The sequence below is a fragment of the Lepidochelys kempii genome, chromosome 3 (genome assembly GCF_965140265.1).
Source record: "Lepidochelys kempii isolate rLepKem1 chromosome 3, rLepKem1.hap2, whole genome shotgun sequence".
NCBI classification, from domain to species: Eukaryota; Metazoa; Chordata; order Testudines; family Cheloniidae; genus Lepidochelys; species Lepidochelys kempii.
Genome location: NC_133258.1, coordinates 17756375 through 17765762, shown reverse-complemented (window position 1 = coordinate 17765762; position 9388 = coordinate 17756375).

The following is a 9388-nucleotide window of genomic DNA, read 5'->3' as shown; positions in this document are numbered from 1 at the left end:
AATTGTGTTAGCCTACCGGAGTGCTGAGATGCTATATAGTTAATAACATTGTTTCTCAGTTATTCAATTCCCTGAATTCTGGTTATGAGTATATTATTTGCATAACCACTGAATGGTTGTTTCACAATTACAATACCGTATGTAAATCCCCGTACTGTGATTGGCTGGCAGCCATTGTTAGCCAGTCAGACAGCAGTGATTTGCATAATCACTATGGTTATTTCTTAACAATTGTACTGCAAATAAGTAAATCTCTCTGCTCCCCTTGGTTCTTCTCTTCAGAATTTTTAATCTGTTTGCCAACAACATAGATGATGCTTCAGTTTCTTCTGACCTTCAGCTGATGCTGAAATTCTCCAAGATTTATGTGAAAGAGAGGGAAAAAATGGGGCAATTAAAATACTGTTTAAAAAACAAAAACAGTGGAATTCATTTCACATGTTCAGGCTCAGTCCCAGCACACATTTTGTCTTTGGTAAATAATAATAATCTCTCTCACATTGAGTCAATGGGAATTTTGACATTGGCTCTAACCTTCCACTCATCCCTCAATACCTATAATTTAACAAAGTTCTGGTTCACACAATAACGATCATAAATTTGTGTTTTCATTATTTAAATTACCTACATTGTGTGGTTTACAGCTTCTTCATCTCAAATCAGTTTTGAATCACAACGTAAATAAAAATATGCAGCAGTTGGGGTGAGAAGAGCCATGCTGACCTGTAGGGAAGAAAAAAGGTTAGGGAAAGGAGAAGTTATAGATGAGATCCCGGGGGAGGGGCAGGAGAGAGGTAATCGAGGAAGGAATAGAGGGGAAGAAAAGAATAAAAAGGTTATTTAACATTTTTTTACAGTACCACACTGCAGATACCTAGTCCAGTGTTGTGATTTATACATATTTTTTCTTCACTTTTGTTGTAAATTTGAATGTTTAAAATTTCAGCACAATAATAACTTGAGAATGATTCCTGTTAACGTCATCATCATTATATTCTTTGAGCTTATTAGCCAGGATATGGTTATTACCTCATAAATTAGGTGCATTTTCAAGTTACCATTATAGTCTACCCTGTGTCATGGTTCAGGCTCCCAGCCTCCCTGTGACAGGCTCCACTAAAGAGAATGAACCAACCCAGATCCACCTGTGGATGGTTAATTGGATAAGTAGCTGGGTGGTAGTTAATTAGTTAAGGAACACTTTTAAAGGGTTATGAGGGCTCAGGCAGGAGCCCAGAACAGAGAGGGGAAGCTCTTGGGGAGAGAACTCCTTGGGGAAGCTGGGTAGGAAGCTATTTCCAGTCATGTCTCTTGGGGAGAGGAACTGTGCACAGTACACAAAGAGAGAACGCACCAGAGGAGAGAGACTGTAAAGCTCTCTGGGCAGGAAGGCTTGGGAGATACCCTGAATTAACAGGGGAGAGACTGCAAAGCTGCAGGCAGTGGAGAAGCCTGAGGACTTACAGCAGAAGAAGGCTTGTTTACATACCATACCATATACTACCCCTCTTCCCTGAAGGCTGCATACAAACTGCATTGAACTTGGGAAACCGAGGCAGAAATTTAACTGCGGTTCCACACTGGGGTTCCCAGGGTGAGTGCCTGCCATTACATCTGAAGGGAGAGTTTACAGGGGCACTGTCAGGTAGTTTAGGCCCCAAATAAAGGCTGTTTGGAAAAAATGTTAAAACTTAATGTCAGTAGGCTTGTTTTTATTTGTTTAAATTATTAATTCAGTGAAAATAATTTTGGGCATGAAGCTGGGCTGGAAGTGCCACATAGGGAACATAACAGTGATGGACACATTAGATATACTGTTATCCCATGTTGACTCCGGTGACTAGTCAAAGTTTGGGTCCCTGGGCATGTCCCAGTTGGGTGTAGAAATTGCTGATGGAGTCTGGTGTTTTCTTTGATGCAATCTTGCTTACTTACAAGGAACATACAAAGTCCTCTTCCAAACACAGGAGGGACCAAAACCAAAAGGAACAGTTTCTTAGTTTACAGGCTGATGTTTCATTCAGCCATCACCTCCAACCTCAATCGCTCTCTAGAGTTCTCAAGGGTCTCACCATACTTACAGGCTGCTTGCTTGGCTTTCTTGCTGAGGCCCTAAGTCTCTCTCGTTCTGCTGTCCCTCGCAGTCATGCGAACGCTTGCCCAAAAGATACTCAACAAAACCCCTCCACTTCAGCCAAAACTACCTGGTGGGTTCACATTTTTCACAACCCCTTTTTTCTTAGCTGTGGGGCTCGTCACAGTTATGTTAATTGAAGGGTGTGCTCACATCCAGTCTCAAAGAGGTTGTTGTAATCACCAGTACCTCACAGCACAACAATACTTGTATGTAATTTAAGAACACCTGCTGATGATTGGTTAGCAGCCAAGATTTGAACCCTCATGTTTCAGAGAGAAGATCATAGAATTCTAAGAGGGTTCTTTTATGTTTCAGATCAACTGAACAAAGAGGTACAAGCCACTTTCCCAAAACTCAGAAATATATGAAACAAAGAGTGAACAGGTTTCAGAGGGATAGCTGTGTTCGTCTGTATCAGCAAAAACAAGGAGGAATCCTTGTGGCACCTTAGAGACTAACAAATTTATTTGGGCATCAACTTTCGTGGGCTAAAACCCACTTCATCAGATGCATGGAGTGAAAAATACGGTAGGCAGGTATATATATTACAGCACACGAAAAGATGGGAGTTGCCTTACCAAGTGTGGGGTCAATGATTGAATTGGCCCCGTTAGCACTGACCCCCAACTTGGTAAGGCAACTCCCATCTTTTCATGTGCTGTAACATATATATACCTGCCTACCATACTTTTCACTCCATGCATCTGATGAAGTGGGTTTTAGCCCACGAAAGCTGATACCCAAATAAATGTGTTAGTCTCTAAAGAGCGAACAGTTTGTAACAAAAGGATTTTCCTGTTGTGAAAAGTAATCATTACAGAAGACTAAAATTGAATTATATGGCTAGTGCCTTTTATCATGTCCAACTTTTCATTTCTTTTCTTCTGAAAGTTAACAAAATTATCACAAATATCTCCATAAGATGTTACATTCTCTTAGTATGTTGCCTTCTTACAAACCATTAATGTTTTTCCTGTTTGTAAATGTTTAAGTCTTAGTTTGATTTAAAGGAAATGATTGGGGTCTCTAACGTGAAATTCTGGTTTGCCTTTTTTCTGGAGCTATGAATCAGTTTTGTGTCTAGTATTACACTGAGATATATTCCTTTCTTGGCTGCATTCACTCTCGTCTGTTAAGATAGCATGGTGTCTGCTGACAAGTTGGATGGCTCCTTGCCAAAGGACATAGGTTGTCAGGCACGGATGGTTTTCGGTGGCAAGTTTTCATAACATTGCAAATGTCATCTCCTCTGCAGGAAGTCTTTCTGTGCCAATACTGAAGTATTGGCAGCACATGCCACCAAACATTTGATCACACCTGGCTGCTGATACGTATGTGTCAAATAATAGTGGAGACATAAAGTTCAAGGACAATTTTGGCTGCCTGCAAAAAGAGGTTGTATTGCAGTAAGCGCATCCAAATGTCAGTAATTGCAAGATACTGGCAATTCTCTACTAGATGAGAGCACCAGGGGGAAAAGTAAATCTCAGCAAAGTGAATCTGAGACGTTGTGGAATGACCTCAGGTTGGTAAAAAATCAAAGGCACAAAATCGCTAACCCACAACCGTGTGTGTGTGTGGGTGCAGTGCTCTTTTGTGTGAGGTAATGGAAAAGCAGCTCATATGTTCAACTTGAGTAACATCTGTTATGGTCTACCTACACTAGAGGACTGCACTATGTGAATGCTACATTTTAGGTTTACTAAGGGTTACCCAGCCCCTCCTCCCTGCAAATAGAGAAGGTGAGGGGGAGGCCTATTTGTGTGATGTTCTGTCTTTGGGGTTGAATAAACTAGATCCTGCTGTTCAAGATATAAGCTTTATTGGATTTATTAAAACCCTCATTCAGGGGAAACTGAGGCAGGGATGCAAAGGTGGCACTGCTCTGAGCTGCCAGGGGGCACTCTAGGGATGAGGGCTCCCATTACAGCCAGACTCCAATCTTTTTTTGTTAGCCACTATCACTGGTCATGTCTTTGCTCTGTACAGTAGCATGCTCAGTACAATTCCATGGTATAATCTGACCTTTAGTTTGATGTGGAGACTTCTGTTTGACCAGACGTTGTTAATCCTTTCAAAAATGGTGTTTGCTTTTCCTAATCTCTTATGAAATCTTTATCTTAGCCACCTTCAAATGTCATCACACTTCCTGGTTACAGAACTCTTCTACCCCTTCGATTTATTTTCCATTCACATACACCTTTGCATCTGTTGTCCAAGTTCCTATCTTCATAATTTTGGTTTTATCTGCATTTACTTTCAATCCAATTTTGGCTGCTTGCTCTTCTCTCTCTGACATGAGGGCAATAATTCTGTTCCCCGTCGTACTTAGTAAAGCAATGTTGTTGGCAAAGCCAACATCATGTAACTCATCTCCACTATCCCATTTTACACCTTTTGTTGCTCATCACACAGTGTATAGCTAATGCAAAAAAGATTGGTGATAATACACACCCTTATAACTTCAGTTATAATATCAAACCACTCACCCAGCCCGGTATCTGATCTTACTACACATCTGCTTCCATCATATCAACTCCTTATTATGTTGATCAGCTTGTCTGGTATTAACTGCTAGCAATATTCCACAGTGTCTCTCTGTGGATACTATCTTGTTCTTTCTTAAAGTTGATTGAGATGGGGCTTTGCCAAACAGTAGCTTTGCTGATGATCTGTTGAAGAGTGAGTATCTGTTCGCAACATGATCTCCAAGCCTATTCTTCTCGTAACATTTCATCCACTGTCTTGTTCATTCTATTCAGCATAACAGTAGCCGGTACTTTGCCCAGGTCTAATAATAGCACAGTACCTCTCCAGTGAGTGCATGGAGTAAGATCACCCTTTTCTGGCAGTGCAATGATGATACTGCTATTCACAAGTACTCCTCCTTGTTTTTACAAAAACTAATTTCCCCTTGCTAAATACTCACACCTTCATGTCAGTTGTTTGAAATGGGCCACCTTGTTTACATTGGCCTCATTAACATTAAAAAAGTGACTTCCACTCCTTTTGGTCAACTGTTGAGAATTGCCTACTTCCAACTTAAATTGAATTGGCTCGTTAGCACTGACCCCACCACACACGCTTGATAAGGCAACTCCCATCTTTTCATATGCTGTGTATTTATACCTCCCTACTGTATGTTCCACTCCCTGCATCTGATGAAGTGGGTTTTAGCCCATGAAAGCTTATGCCCAAATAAATTTGTTGGTCTCTAAAGTGCCACAAGGACTCCTTGTTGTTTTTGCTATTCTAAAAGGTGCAGCATAGAACTTGCAGCCCAGGTGGAATGGGTGCTGCTAAGGTGGCTTTAAAGCATCTTTGTGCCTTCTTGACCCCTGGTTGTTCTGGTGGGTGGAGTGGCCCCTGGTGTAAATTAGGGAGCCTGTCTAAGTTACAGCTGCCTCCCTGGGCTGCCCTGTGGACTGCACTGCTGCCTGGCATTTCCACAGTGTTGCATGCTACGGGCCAGCTGTTGACACACACTTCCTGCTTCCAGCCCCACACCCAACACATCTCCTATACCAGGGCTTATAAAGAGTCCTCAGAAAGCCTCTCAAGGAATTGGCTGCTCTCAAGGAATTGGCCCCCAGCTGGATTTGAGATTTTTAGAGCCCTATATGCTGCTTTGGCCCCTTTACCCAGTGTTAAGGGGCAGAGAGTACTTTAGTATAAGAGTACAATGGTACTGGACTTGGAGAGGCCACATTTTAAAAATCTCTAAAAATTACCTAAAATTATTTTTACATACTTTTTTTCCCCTAGCAATGCTGGGATTTTAAGGTCCAAGATCTTGTGACCTACCAGGATTAGCCATATGCTACTGGGAAAGGGGTAGAGAAATTCTTGCCTTTAAATTGATGGTTTAAGGCTTCCATTGCTGGCCCTGATAAGCCATGTGATATTGAACCTTAAACCTTTTGTTAGGGGGCTTATTCCTTCACCCGCTCACTTCCCTGGTCCTTGTCGCATGAACAGAGAGCAACAATACCCAAAGTCCAAAGGTGCAAACAATTCAATGTTTATTGGGGTGAACTTCCAGCAAGCAATGATTCCAATTTCCTTCCTTAGTGTCCCCCTTCCCAGCTCTGACACCACAGAAACTTGCCTGTGTCCCTGTTCCCATTCCCCCCTTTAGCAAAACATGATTCCAATTCCCCCACCCCCATTCCCATTCCCCCCTTTTCTTCCTGATTGACTGCAGACTATATTGTAAAACTTGAGTTCTGCTTAGCTATACCTTAACCAATCATTTTACTGAAATTTAACTAACCAATCCTAACATATTGTAACATATTGTAACATATTTAACCAATTATATCCCACCACCTTAATTAGTTTACACCTAGCAAATTAATTATACAGTAGACAGAAACGATCACAGAATCCGACAGAGATTATACAGACAAACAGTAGGGAAATGGGGACTACAGTGATAGAACAACAAATAAAATGAGAGGTTTCAAGGTTCCTTCCCCACTCTGAACTCTAGGGTACAGATGTGGGGACCTGCATGAAAGACCCCCTAAGCTTATTCTTACCAGCTTAGGTTAAAAACATCCCCAAGGCACAGATTACTTTGTTGCCTGGAGAACCAGCTTAGGTTAAAAACCTGACACACTGCCACCATCAAGCGATTTAAACAAAGAACAGGGAAAGAGACCACTTTGAGACCTCTTCCCCCAATCCCTACAACCCCTTTCCTGGGGAAGGCTTAATAATAATATCCTCACCAATTGCTACAGGTGAACACAGACCCAAACCCTTGGATCGTAAAAACAATGAAAAATCAATCAGGTTCTTAAAAGAAGAATTTTATTTAAAGAAAAGGTAAAAGAATCACCTCTTTAAATGGATGGTAAATACTTTACAGGGTAATCAGATTCAAAACATAGAGAATCCCTCTAGGCAAAACCTTAAGTTACAAAAACAGGACTACACATTCCCTCCAGCACAGCAAATTTCATAAGCCAAAAAACAAAAGAAAATCTAATGCATATTCTAGCTAGATTACTTACTAACTTTACAGGAGTTGGAAGGCTTGCATCCTTGATCTGTTCCCAGCAAAGGTATCACACAGACAGACAAAACCCTTTGTCCCCCCCTCCAGATATGAAAGAATCTTGTCCCCTCATTGGCCATTTTGGGTCAGGTGCCAGCGGGGTTACCTTAGCTTCTTAACCCTTTACAGGTGAAAGGATTTTGCCTCTGGCCAGGAGAGATTTTATAGCACTGTATACAGAAAGATGGTCACCCTTCCCTTTATATTGATGACACCACCCCACCCCAAATCACAGATAGGGTGAAACACTGGCTGTGATTTCTTCCTGGAGCTCTAGGAGAAAACAGAGTTAATAAGACACATGCATCTCTAAATATACTATTAACTGTATAAAGTCTAAGAATATTTTCCACATCTTAAGGACGATTTTAACCAGCTGATTTTGGAAAGCTTTCACCAGAGAGTGCATCAGCCACTTTGTTAGAAGCTCCTGAAATAAATGAGGAATTCACATCCCAGCTATTGATAAGTAAGTTCTTGCCAGACAGGATGCTATCAAACTAAGTTTCCTTTTACGTCTTCTAGGCACTTCCCTTTCTCTGGAGGTGATAGGCATTATCAGGACAGGATTGTATTCCTAACAGCCCAATAGCACCTTATTTCAATGTGACCAGTTTGGAATGTAAGGATGTGACCGTTCGCGTCCCAGCTTATGGCTGCCTCTGCTGCTTAGCCAAAGGCCTTAGCCTAAGAACAGGGCCTCAGATGTCACAGTGAGAAAAGGCCTTATACAGGCAGACAGTGATTTTGATTCTTTCTTTCTTTTATACCTCTATAACTAGCTAAATAATAAACATATACCTAAATTCTTAAAATATAGGCCTTTGCAGATAGGCCTGTATATCTATATCCTAACACCTTTCATTGGCAGAAGACTGATTATTGCCCATCTTGAGCCATGGGCCTATGTAATTTTGAAAGAGAAATCCCACACTTTGGGGGAATAGAAAGAAACATGTCTTTTATTGCGCAGCACTATGGAATGTTAGAATAAGTCCCAGGAGGAGATTCATTAATGGGGAGACTGCAAGTGAAATGAGTTGTATGATAAATGCAGTTTATCACATAGATTTTACCATATGTCTGCTATATAAACAATGTTACCATGGTTCCCAAGGTGCAGGGAAAACACTTCTCAGAGATATTCACAAAGACAAAGATTCAAACTGTGACGATAAATGCTTTTAACAGATTTAAGGACTAAAACTTGTAGGAAAAAGATTACATAAAAATTCATCCTTTGTGCTCAAGGAATGAAGGATGAAACAGGTATGCCTCTCCATACTTTCTGTCAGTGCATACCCAGTATGACAAACAGGAGCCTGCACACAGAATGGACTATAACACTTCACCCTTCCCTCCCTACTTCCTGGAAAAACAGTGAGTTTATTCAATTCCTTTGTTGTTCCTTCTCTCATCCTCATAATCGTTTGAGCTCCCACAAATCTGTCCAACTGCTCCCAGGATGTGCTTGTAATATGTAATAGTGTCTTCAAATGTCTTTGATCCTTGCTTTACCTTGTTATTTTTTTTCTTTGTTGCATGCTAAATAGTTGTTTTCCTGGGTTCCGCTATACAGATCCTCATGCCAGATGAGACACTGACAGAGCTCTTTTAACAGTCATGCATCTTCACATAAAAATCATGTATTTCTCCAAAATGGTGCAAGTTTCTCTAGGATCCACTGGAGCAGCAAGCTCTTGCCAAGCCAAAAAAGTGATTGCTTTCTGTGTATGTTAATAAACAGAAATGAACTTTAAAAAACTTTCTTCAGTAACACCAGCTTTTAGTGCAAAATGTGTACCTGTTACTGCTAAATTGCCCCACCCACTCTTGATATTTATCCATTATTGTCATCACATGATTTTAACTTGCCACTCCAAGAATATCTTGAACAGAATTAAAGTACCAGCTACAGAGGAACAGTCTTTCCTCACCCACTGCTCAAATCCTGCCACAAGCATTATTAGTGTCAGATGAAACAGACATGAATCTAGATCTGATCTTGCAGAACGGACCACGGAAGCCCAGATAGAATCTAACTACTGTGGAACTGTGCCACATGCATTATAGTTTCAACGCACTGAATGTATGGGAGACAGTTTTCTAGTCATGCAGTTTCTGATACTGCAGAATGTCTTTTTTTATGGTCTCATAACAGAAGGGCATTCTCATTCTTCATCCTGAAA